Source organism: Sebastes umbrosus, chromosome 3 (genome assembly GCF_015220745.1).
Source record: "Sebastes umbrosus isolate fSebUmb1 chromosome 3, fSebUmb1.pri, whole genome shotgun sequence".
Classification (NCBI taxonomy): domain Eukaryota; kingdom Metazoa; phylum Chordata; class Actinopteri; order Perciformes; family Sebastidae; genus Sebastes; species Sebastes umbrosus.
The window spans coordinates 17344559-17357329 of record NC_051271.1 but is presented as its reverse complement, the minus strand read 5'-3'; positions in this window follow the sequence as shown (position 1 = coordinate 17357329).

Here is a 12771-nt window from a genome sequence, read left to right as displayed (position 1 = left end):
ACAGAATGCAAATATTATGCGGCGAAAAAGCGCTGTACTTTTTTTCCGGAACGAGGTTGATTTTTCGGAGCTTTTGCACCACGAATAAAGGCATCAACCGATCACGTTGTGCGGAACAGGTTGTGTTGTAACCTAAGTTTATGAAACAACAAACTTTATTCCTCCTTTCAACGTTGACAAAGGCAGCGCAGACCAGATCCACTTTTTAACATTCTTACCTTTCACAATAAAAGCCCTAGACATATCATATTCACAGGTGAGTGTTTCGCATTTGCATGTTTATTTGTTGTAAGTTGTAAGACAAAAACACGGACAACTCCCAGAGTGGACAACGCCGTGGTAACAACCTGTCAATCATAAGGTAGTCTATTTGACTCTAAGTGGGACCATAATTTACTAAATGAACATCATGCTGTATTGAAGAAGACTTTAAACTAGCGTTTGAGACCATAAACTCATGTTTACAATGTTTACTGAGGTAATAAATCAAGTGAGAAGTAGGGTCATTTTCTCATAGACTTCTATACAATCAGACTTCTTTTTGCAACCAGAGGAGTCGCCCCCTGCTGGATATTAGAAAGAATGCAGGTTTAAGGCACTGCCGCATTGACTTCACTTTCCAGACCTGCTGGTTACCCACTGGTTTCTTGTCATGTATTGTTGTCATGCTTTTTGCTCTTACAATCGAGTGAGGAGAAACTGTTCAAAAGCGTGCACCCTTGTCCCTTTTTGTACTATTCACTGCATCTCACCCCCTCTTATTGACCTTTGAGTGGCCAATGTGGCCATTTGAAACAGGCATAAATATTTTTGCTTGAGACACGGTTGGACAACACTTCATAAGAGTTAGTTTGGTTTAAGCGTACATCGACCTTTAGAGTGTAAAACTCGTATTTATCTTCGTTTTAGACTTTTGCTGTATTGCTTTGTTGTGATATTTACTTAAAAAAATCCTTTAAAGTTCTATCTTATATCTTATCTTGTCAATAAGGACTTCACATCTGCGTTGCTTCATTTTTATGTGTGACTTGGAGAGTTGTGAGTGTATGTGTGTCAGGTAGTTAACCGGGTTTGTCTGGGACACTGAAGACATTCTCCAGCCTCTCCTCCACTCCATTAGGCTGTAAGTGGAGGCGGAAGTGTATCACGTGTGTGTGTGTGAGAGTGTGTGTGAGAGTGTGTGTGTGTGTATGCGTTGCATCGATATAAGTGTGTGTGTGTGTGTGTGTGTTCTGGTGCGTGGGGTGTCACTTCGGCTGTATTGGGGTCAGGTTGGGAAATATAGAAGCTTCCAGGCACTCAGCACATAATTGAAAATCTATTTCGCTCAAAGTGAGGAGAGGGAACGAAAGAGTGGAGAACAAATGAAAGAGGGAAGACAGACGGAGGAGGAGGAGGAGGAGGAGGAGAGGGGGTGGGGGGCCAGGTGACCAAATGATAATGGTGAGGGGGAGGAGGAGGAAGAAACAGAGACTGAAGGAGATATTATTTCAAAAGGTGGAGTGTGAGACGATGGAGGAGGCGGTGGAGGTGAGGGAAGGACGAAACCGGCGGTGGCGGGTGAAGAGCCTTCACCACCGCCTTAAGTGGATAAAAAGCAAAAGAGACGGCCGAGAACAGTTCATTTTTCTGTCCTAGTAAAGACTTCCTCCCTGTATTATCCAGTCCCTTCTGATCTGTCACAGTGTGTTTCTTCTACTGTGATCTCTTCTTGAAACCGACTTCCAGGCTATCTGAAATAAATGAATGCATACATATCACATATAGTCTTTATTATTACTTTGTTGAATACTCAATTCTGATTGGTCAATCACGGGGTTCTACGGTCTGTTATTTCTTTATAACAGACCGTTGCTATGTATAGCAGACCGTTACTATGTATAACAGACCGTTGCTATGGGCGCAGTTCTGATCCCGGACTCTGGAGGACCATTTTTGTGACAAATTATTGATTTCTTAAGTAAGTAGCCGTGTAATAAGCGGGATAATGTACAGCTAGCGGGTCATTTGTGTATACATTATCCCTTACATAGTCAACGCATCCTCATACAACAGTTTATATGATATGCTACGAAAAGTTATTCCTCATTTTTCGTGTGTTCTCCTACGAATGTCAAGCAACACGTGTCAATTTCAGCACGTCAGTCTGCTGCTCGGATCCTTTTCCTCCAAATCTAACTGTATAATCTTTTTTTTTGTAAAGGTCTGCTCCTTTACAACTGAACTGTTAATGCACTGAATTGCAGGATGGTGTAAACACACAGGCTTGCATATCACACCTCGCTGTATTGACTTTGCACTCTGGTTTACAGTGTTGTTGTTGTTTTACTGCCGTAATGACGGGCTGTTTAACATCTCGAGGGCCTGTGTCTTTCGTCATGTGAGAGTTTCGTTCTTTTGTGCTACAACCGAAGCTTTTTGGTGTAAATGACTTTGAGAAAAAGCTTGTGTGTTTATTTTATGACCATTGGAGCAGCTGTGAAATTGTCACTTTTACACCAACCAGAGTTGTGTTCTTGGATAAACGGCAACTGTATTTGATGCAAATAGCTTAAGAATAAGAAGACCAAGAGACTATAAATTGATCTCAGTCATGTCTTACGTGATTAGTTCTTTGTCTAAAAACGTGAACTTTTGTTCACTGAATAAAACTCAACAATACAAAACATAAATCTGGACTGTTTCTCACTTATGTGTTTCTGGTCTGGTTGGTTTGTATATTTTAATACTTGTGATGACGATTGTCACAATTTAACCCTAATCCTGTGCTTAATGCAAACATAACGCTCTCTATTCTCTCCATAAATGTCCTCTCTCTCAAGGTCTAAAACTGAAGTTGGTCTTCAAGAAGATAAAAGTACAATAGCATAATGAAGCTTTGGTGAATTATTTATTATCACACCCCAGTTTTTGGTATTCCAATAAACCGAAATTGCACTTTTAATTAGCGGAGCAGCAACAACACGTAATAAGCCGACCACAGAAACACTGACATTACAGTGCAACACTTCACCTCATTAAACCCACAAATACTGAATCTGTGAAAATGAAAGGACAGGAAGAGGAGAGGCAAAACAGAGATTTTATTTTTGGGGGGAAAAAGAGAGCTGATTGTTCACTGCTGTGAAGAGTTCAAATTATAATAGGGTGTAAGTATGAGCCCCTGCAGCAGAAGTAACATAGAAAGTCTGCCAAAATAATTAATAAATAAATGTAGCCATAATTTACAAATTATTAAAAATAATCAAATTAATAAATAAAAGGAAAAATTAAACAGAAAAGTAAATAAATAAGGGAATAAATACAAAGGTAAATAAATAAATAAGCAAATTAAAACAGAAATATCAATTTATGGCTACATTTATTTTCAATATTATTATTGGTACTTTTAATGACGTATTTATTTTTTTATCGAGTCATGTGTTTATTTGTACTTGACAGTGGGTGTCGTATCCTGAACAGATCGTAAAGCCCCCTGAGGGCATACATTTGTGATTTTGGGCTGTATAAATAAAATTCACTTGACTTGACTTGACTTGACTTGACTATTTATTTATTTGGCAGGTCCCGTCCTCCATATCTGCTCTCATGAATGGTAAAGATATCCTGCATCTGTATAATTGTGTGTCTTTTTGTGTCTGTACCTGTTCAGGTGAGGACAGTCTGGAGGTTTGGGGCTGAAGACGTCTTCAGGTAGGAGAGTGGCGGGAAGTGACAGGAAGCAAAATCTGAAAGTTAAAGAGTGGAGACGCTTTGACTCTGACAGATTCAACATGTGGTAAAAAACAGCTGATGTAGAAAACAAAATAATTTAAAATTATAATATATATTGGGGGATATTCAAATAAGCTCAAAATGTACTTTTTTACTATGTTATGACAGGCAACCACACACCGCTGTCCAAAATAGTTCTGCGGTGTTACCGTACCCCAGCAGAAGCCGTCGCTCGACTCTGCACAACAGGCTATAGGACAGGTAGAGTTTTTTTCTTAAAAATATTTTGACCTTATTCTCATTAAATTATAACAGTATATTAAATATTTATAAATATTTTAATATTTATTTATATATTAAAGGCCGGCACCCATAAAAAAAGATATGAATGTGTCCGTATACGGCTTAATTATTGATTTTAATGTTGACGGATGTAATTGAGGTCAGATTCATTGAGGATTGGAGGGATGGATGCATCTGTAACACTTGTTAATTAAATTATGAATTGATAATCATTGATAATTGAGGGGTAGGATATTGTGATGTGTTTGGTAAAGTTTTTGGATGGTGAGCGGCTCTGCTGGAAGTGCAACGGACTTCAATGTTCATTAAGCTCTGTAATCGTACCCTCAAATGTTAAAAAGCCACAGAAATGTAACATTATACCAAATCAAAATTGACAAAAAAAACAACTACACTTTGCTTAACATTCATATTATTGTTGCAATGTTTAATTAAACATCAAGTAATAATATGTAAGTATATATATTTGAATGTTGAGTAATTTTCTAAACTCTTATGGTTCATATTTATTCATAATTTTCTTTTAGCCAATTAGGCTCAATTTGTAAAGTCAAAATCACGATGCAAAAATGTTGTGAAAATTGCTCCGTTGTGCAGAAGAATCAGAAATAGCACCACGAAGAACACAGTTTAGCTCATATGTCCATGTGTCTGTATGTGTGCGTGAGACAGGTAGTGTGTGTGTCTGCGTGTGTGCGTGCGTGTGTGTGCGTGTGTGTGTGTGTGTGTGTGTGTGCCCGAGGCCTTTTCATCTCATCAGTAGAAATCTATTCTGCTCAGACTCATCCAATAAGGTGGGTAATGATACTCCACTCTAATATTGGGACCGTCCAAATTGAACACATTTAAACTTTAATGCAAGTCAAGTCCTGGGGAGAATGTAATCTGCCCCACTTACTGTGTGTGTGCGTGTGTGTGTGTATGTGGATCCATGCATCTGTTTCTGTGTAGTGTAAAGCACTTTTTCTCCGTTACTCCACTAATGAATTTAAATATGTTGAATCAGTTTTAAGAAGAAGGTGAGAGGTGAGAGGAGAACGTGTGTGAAGCGTCAGTTTGAACAGTTGAAGCAACAGTGATTCAGTGTTTAGAGGCTCCAGCTGAGACGAGCTCCATGATGAGAAAAACACATTGCACACCTTTCAACCTCACTCCCCTCATCCTCCAATGAGACAAAGTTCACGCTCTCTTTTTGGTTTCCTGTGAATGTAAACAAATATTTCTTTAACCTCAGCATGTTAGCATTTAGCTAAAAGTACCTTGCCTAAGTACAGCCTCACAGAGCCTTTAGCAGCGCTGTAGACTCTTAGTGTTGTTTTGAGCTTTCAAAGGAACACTTAGTAAAGTAGTTAGTAGTTAGTTAAGCAAACATGTATTTACGTGTACAGAAAAAGATAAAAAATTGGATGTTTCATATTGATGTGTTTACGTCAGCTCACAGCCTGGAAAACAGGCGATATGGACTATTTGATTTGTTTTTATTTATTATGTTTTATATGTTTTATCAGTATAATTTATGAATATTGTTGAAGACATTAGGGTGAAATCAGATTCTGACAATTATGTGAATTACTTTTTCTTCATTTTTAGACACTTTGTTGTATTGTTTGAAGCGCTACATACAGAATGGGATCTTGTTTGTATTCATTTATGGTGTCACACAAGTACATGTGAGCTGGGCATATCGGTTAGAATGACACAATGATAAAAAAAATCATTATGTGTTGTATAGCTTTTTTGAAAAATACATAGTAAGCAAAACCAAATACTTTATTTTACACCTAAGCAGAGTCTATAAATCAATTTGAGGGTATCTCTGTGTGTGTGTGTGTTGAGACAAAGTGTTGTGATTGATTATTTAGACATGTTGAGAGCCTCGCCAACTCGCTTACGGCTCAGACGTCCGTACACAAATACGAACGTGTGTGGTGTTTTGTTTGGTGTTTTTTTACCAATAATCCATGAAGAATCCTCTTCCTCCTCCTCCATTTCCTCTTCCTCCCAGGATGTCAGGGTCACATCAAAGGAAGAGCAGCGACCTTTGACCCCGTGACCCCAGTTTAGCAGCTTTACGAGCGAGCAGGGCGAGAATCCATTAGCTACAGCAACATCATCATCCACAACAATGACGAAGAAGAAGAAGTAGCAGATTTAAAATCAAGAAAAATGTGGTTACCTGTAAAAGCCACGATGTTAATGTCACAATTCCTTCCATTTAGGGATGGAAAATTACTATTAAATTGTGATTATTATTAATAATAGAAGGATAGAAGTAAACCAAATACAAATGATTACACCAAACATGACAACAACAGTTACTGATTTGTTCTACATACAGTAACTCTTCTTTTTTTCGCATTATTACTATTTCCATGACACAATTATTTGGTACCTGAAAACCTGATGGGATTAGATTCCTTGTTTTCATAACTAATGAAAAATGACAGGGCAAACTGAATGGAGCTTAACATGCTGAGTGCCGTGTGTGCGAGTGCATTTTCTGCTTGTAAATGGGGCTAACCTGCATTTAAAGCAGCCCTCGGCATTGCTCCCTGTTTTTGTCTTTTTCACAATGAGTAACTTATCTAAACCATCCCCTCTTCAGCGCTCAACTTCAGCCGCCTATTTATCCATTTTGGGTTGCGTGCAGCCCGTCGTTAGTATTCCAGTACACACCTCAACAAAGCCATTATCATAAAAACACACACATTCACATGCAGATGGATGGCTCTTAGCCTCTTAGCTCTGCAGCTAATGGCGCTAGCCACTTAATTAAGGTCACTTATGGACAAACTCTGTTAGCATGGGCACTAATAAGTACTGCCCAGACAATGGGATTGCGTGTGCGTGTGTGTGAGTGTGTGTATGGTAATGATATTGCTGTAAAGCCTGACCTGCAGTCTCCATTACCTCCAGCTTATTGAGTGGTTTGTTTTGCAGAGTGGCTCTTAGAGGTGGGTATCATTGAAATTTCCCCAGATGGACAACTGGACACTTTAGAAAATGCATCACAATACATTTTGAGCTGAAGTGTGTGTGTGTGGCCCAGTTAAGAGGCACCCAGAGACAGGAAAAAAAAAGATAAAGTATCTGCAGTTTTCTCACCAGAAACCCATGTGGAAACTGAATATCCGGCACGTCGTTAATTTATAGCCCCCTGCTTTCCTCCTCGTCTCCCTCAGTCCTTTTGCTCCTGTCCTCCCTTCCGGAGCCTCTCCTCAAGTTGCCTCATCTAAAAACAATTAGTTCCCCCAAGAAGACTGACCGACCGGTCGGGTTAGGGAGAGTGTGTGTGTGGCGGCGTCCCGCTGGGGGAGCGTAACGTTGCCCTCTAACGTCGCCAAACAGGATGCTTCCGAAGACCTGGTGACCTTTCACCTTCAGTGGTGAGGATGAGAGACGAGGGGAAGCAGAGGGTTGGGTGGGTTGGGGGGCGCAGCTTAGTGAAGGATATGAGAAATCAGTCAGTACAGTATGTGTTTAAGTTTCAAAGTGGTTCAAGTGACATCCAGCAACTACCTGTACTGTCAGTGAATGTCATGTGGAGTATTTATTATTAAGTAGCCTACATTTTCCTAAGTATCACACTTCATTTTATTTTATGTTGTGTCATTTTATACAATTGTACCCCTGTACAATTGTCATGAACCGACATTCCCATATATTACGACACCTCGTCATGTATTTTCACTAACATACGATATCATACTGTCATCCTGGTACATATTGTTGTCGTATCATGTCACATCCTACCTGGTCTTGTTGTATGTTGTTATACCATGTCATATTATATTGCATTTTGTCGTATCATGCCTGACATAGTTTGTCATATATAAAAATCGTATCATACTCATATAATTCTATATTATCAGCATGGTATCACACTGGAACATGTTGTTTTATATTTTACTCTTTACCCTTATTTAATCATATAGTAGAGGAAACCCACGTTTCATTCATGTGTTAAGCAGCCATCTACTGAGAGACGTTGACTTATTGCTCCCCAGGTGAAAACAATTGATTATGTCCTCGCAGGGACACTAAAGAACAGCTGTTTCTTTCTTTCTCCATAACCAATCCGTCTTTCACCCTCACTACCTCTGTCTTTCTCTCCTCTTTTTCTTTCCTGTCTTCCCCTCCCTCCTATCTTTTCTCTTCTCACTACATTCATACAGTTTATTCATACAGTTTACTGTATATACACCCCCCATCATTTTTACCACCATATACCTCTTTCCTCAACTTTCATGGAAGGCCACCCTCTTTGCTCTTTCTCTCACAGCATTGTACATGGTCTCATGATCAGGAAGCCAAAGTTCAGAGGTCAGATAAATAGTTGTCAGGAGGGCCTCATCCCGGGAGGGAGAGAGAGAGAGAGAGAGAGAGAGAGAGAGAGAGAGAGAGAGAGAGAGAGAGAGAGAGAGAGAGAGAGAGAGAGAGAGAGAGAGAGAGAGAGAGAGAGAGAGAGAGAGAGAGAGAGGATTGTTTATTAGATGAGAAACTTGAAACTGGATTGGAAATTAGCGTTTTAGCTGAAGAGAACAAGAACTTGCACCCCTTTCCCCTCTTTGTCTTCTCTTAAAGGGCGGGTCCATTTTTATTAATATTATTATTTTACATCATTCTGTAGCTTCACAGTGGTGCTCCTATGTATTCATATTAAGACATTCAAATTTAGGTCAAAGTATTCATGTTTTAGCATCCAAATGCTATTTTCCCAAGCCCTTCTAAAAACCTTTTCCTACGTGAGTAAGTAGGTTTCTGCATGATGACGCTGCTACATGTACAGTACATACTGTATATACATCCTCATAGTCAGTGTATTGACGTCACATACAGTAGATAGCGGTTGGCACGCCCCCAGGTGGAGAATCAGACAGAAGCACCGGCACGGATACTAACAATGTACTGCTGTTTAGACGCCAAGTTAGTTCGGATGCGAAAGATGACGACTAGTCCACACGCCTTGAAAAATCACTTCACGGATTCCATCATTTGAAAACCAATCATGTGGCGTGGTCAATCCTTCACAAGCAAATGAAATGTCGAAGTCCATACTTTGTCAGCCAGTCATGCCCCGTAGTTCATCTTTCTAAATGCCAATCAAATGGCGAGGTCAATCTTTTTACCTGTTTTGAACTTTCGTCGCTGTCTTTCGTCGCTACTTTTTGTTGCTGCCTTTCTTTGCTATTTTCTCTGTGGTTTTCGGGAAGTAAGGTAAAAATCTCTATGTTCTTGTGTGAATTAAATTAAATTTCAGTCTTATGAAACGGCTTGTGTTCATTTTGATCGCATAAATGTTAACGTAAATGTCACCACCTCATATTATCACAAAATTTTCAAGGCGGTAGACCAGCAACTCCCGTGATCTACAATGTAAAATTTGTGATTTTGTGAAAGGAGTATAGTGGCTCTGAAGACGTAACGGCTTCAGTTCCCCGTCGGAAACGGCTGTCTGAAAATATTCTAAATATAGTGTACATTTAAATTGATATTGATGTGTTTTTTTTAGGTGGCTAAAATACGTTTGCACCGTCCACAGCCGCTTTACCTCATAGTCAGAGAGCCCTCTCTGACGGGGAACTGAAGCAGTTACATAGCTTTCTTCAAAACCACCAGACTCCATTCACAAAAACACTAATTTTACCCTTTTAGTTATTCCCAAACGAAGCACAGCTAATGTTGACTCAGCTAGTGTTCATATTATTCATAACCTTATTGATAAGCTTACTTTGGTAACCTACGTCACTGCCTTTTGCTGAGTGGTCGTTTCCATTTGAAAAACAAAGGGGAAAGAACACAGATGGATCCGGCCTTTAAAGCAGCCTGCAGGTTTAATGCAGAATGTTTTTTTGTAAATGAGTCTGACTGAGAATCGAAATGTAGATTTGCTCTACTATAGTTAAAGCTGCAGTTGAATTAGGACAGACATGAAAATGTACAATAAATGAAAAAATTTTGCCTTACAATATATTTTTTTCTGTATGCATATTGGAATTTCTTTGAAGCATGTAAGTATAATATCATTTAAAGTGGAAATTAGACTTTAGCGAGCATCTGAAAACACATTTATTTTATATTACCAATAAGCTTCACACGGTGGATTTCGGTGCATGATTCATTCTCCTGCTGAAGATTTTGCATTAACGAGGTTGTGCTGCAGATGAAATAGGTGGCCTCCCCTCACACACAGACTACATCAAACTGAGGCGGCAATCCCATTTCAGAAAGCCATGTGAAATAGATACGTCAACACAAAACGAACAGGGAGACAGACAGAGAGAGATGGGGGTTGGAGGAAAAGGGGGAGATGGGTGGAAGGATAAAAGATGGATTAAGGTTGTGTTTCAGATTGGCAGAAGCGGTTTGTATATGCTGCATGTGTGCATTTAATGTGTATGTGTTTAACAGTAAGCTGAGAGATATGCGACTTTATTTGTTACAGTATTTTTCCTGCAGCCTGTCGTTCCCCATGTCGCAGAAGGAGAAAGCCTTCTTACCCAACATACTTATCTCTGTCTGTGTGTGTGTGTGTGTGTGTGTGTGTGTGTGTGTGTGTGCAAACCCCCTTACATGTGATAATGACAACTGTAATGCCCGTCTGATATCTACTCAGCTCTGGGACTTCAGTTGCATGTTTGTATCTGTTTGTGTGTGTGTGTGTGTGTGTGTGTGTGTGTGTGAGTGTGTGTGTGTGTGTGTGTGTGTGTGTGTGTTTGTGTACAAGGACCTGAAACATGCACTTGGGATAGACACGCTTTAAACGCTTTTTGTGTGAACGCAGGATAATCTTTAACGTGTGTGTGTGTGTGTGTGTGTGTGTGTGTGTGTGTGCAGGGGGAAGACTGTGTGATATGACAGGTGTTGGGGATGAGATCTCCAATTATCACACTTTAATACCTTTTTTCCTGTTCACACATAAACACCTCAGAGTGGAGGGGCGGTTCAGGAAGAAGCGAAAAATCTCAAGAGGAGTCCAAAAAAAGAGTTTTTGTGAACCTGAATGTTTTTTTTTATCAGCGCTGAACTCCAATAAATGGACTACTGTAAATTTCAAAATAAAAGCTAGAATTCAAATAGTGGCCACTTCTCAAATAATATATTGTCAAACAAATAAAGGTCCCAATACACAACGTTTAACTGTTTACCTTATATAAATTATTACCTTTTAAGTAAAATTTTATGTAAAGTACTGTATTTTTCGAAAAGTGCTACAAATAAAGGTTTTTATTATCATACAAAAAAAAGGTGAGAATACATAAATTGCTCATACCCATTACAATGTCTTGCATGGTATAGAAAGCACATATTTTTGATTGGCTGACAACTGTCTGTTAAAATCTTCTAAAAGGACACCTCCAACAAAAAAATTAAACAGTAAGAGCAACATGTATTAACGTGGTAACCATAGTAACAGAGGTTTTACTTGATGCTGTGAAAATAATAGACTCAGTTTAGGAGGCGGAAACATTTTTCTGCTTTGGTGGATTGCGCCTCCATGATTTTTTTTAAATTTCAGGACACCCTGAGTGTATTATTTATTGCAATTTACACTTTTACAGCTTGATTTTCATCAGTATGACACCTTTTGTTTCTAACAAATGCATTTTAATTCCACTTTAACACTTACTCAAGATTTCCAGGGATGATGTCATGAGGGTTATCTTGGCTTGGGCTTCAGTCTACATTTGGGGAGAGCTAGTACAAAAGTTAGGCTGGACAAAAGTAATGCAGGGCAAAATTAACACAGGACGAACGTAACACAGCGCTTTTGTCCGTCCCCATATGAGTCTGATATGCCTAAATACGTCAGCATGCAACATGTACCAGAACTGCAAAATATGCGTGGATACGTCATACCGTCGCTGTGTTTTACCTTCAAAGCTGTTTTGGATCACGGAAGCGGTCATTTTTTTGAATGACAAGTTTTATTTATTGTTTCATGAGTCATAGTCATGATCATTTGACAGATTATTTAGTACTTTAAAACATCCTGAATTTTGACATGTCAGAGTTGTTAAGTAGTCAGGTTCAACTGTCAGGAGTCATTTAAATTTTCTTTAATATTTATACTGTTTTAAAACTTTCGATGAATTTGAAAATGAAATTTGATATTTTTTTATTAAGACAAAGCACATAATATGTTTGTAATCACATATTAATAATGATACTGTCAGACATGTTTAATAAAAACAAGAATAAAAGGAAATACTTCAAGTTTATACCGTTGTGTTTCTTTCATCCCAACTGACAGGGTCGAGGGTAACGACGTGTGCAACGTTCGTTCAAAGTCAAATTATAACAAAGTTGTTCCACATTTGTACAAAATAACCTGGTATTGATAAAACACACATGTTAGTTGTTGATCACAATGAAAATTTGTTTCTGTCTATAACGTTATCTTTTAAAATGACGTTTATCTGTAAAGTGTTACTTTTGTACCGGCTCTGCCCTACAAACTGGGATTGGCAGGCAGGGCGGCCTAAAGGAATATGCTACTGCATTATGGGACATGTAGGATCTACCATCTTTGGAGCTTTGCCATACTAGAGATTAATGCGAGTGTCCGCACATCCAACATTTTCTAACTACGCAGACGGAGATGGGTGTAGAAAATGGAAAACTTTGAGGAGCTGCTGGTGGCAGAAGAGAGGGATATCGGTTTGACGCAAGAAGAAACCCGCACGGAGTATAAAAGATATATAAACGTTTCCTTGTCACGATTCAGCGTCAGCTCATGTCCCTGCGACCATC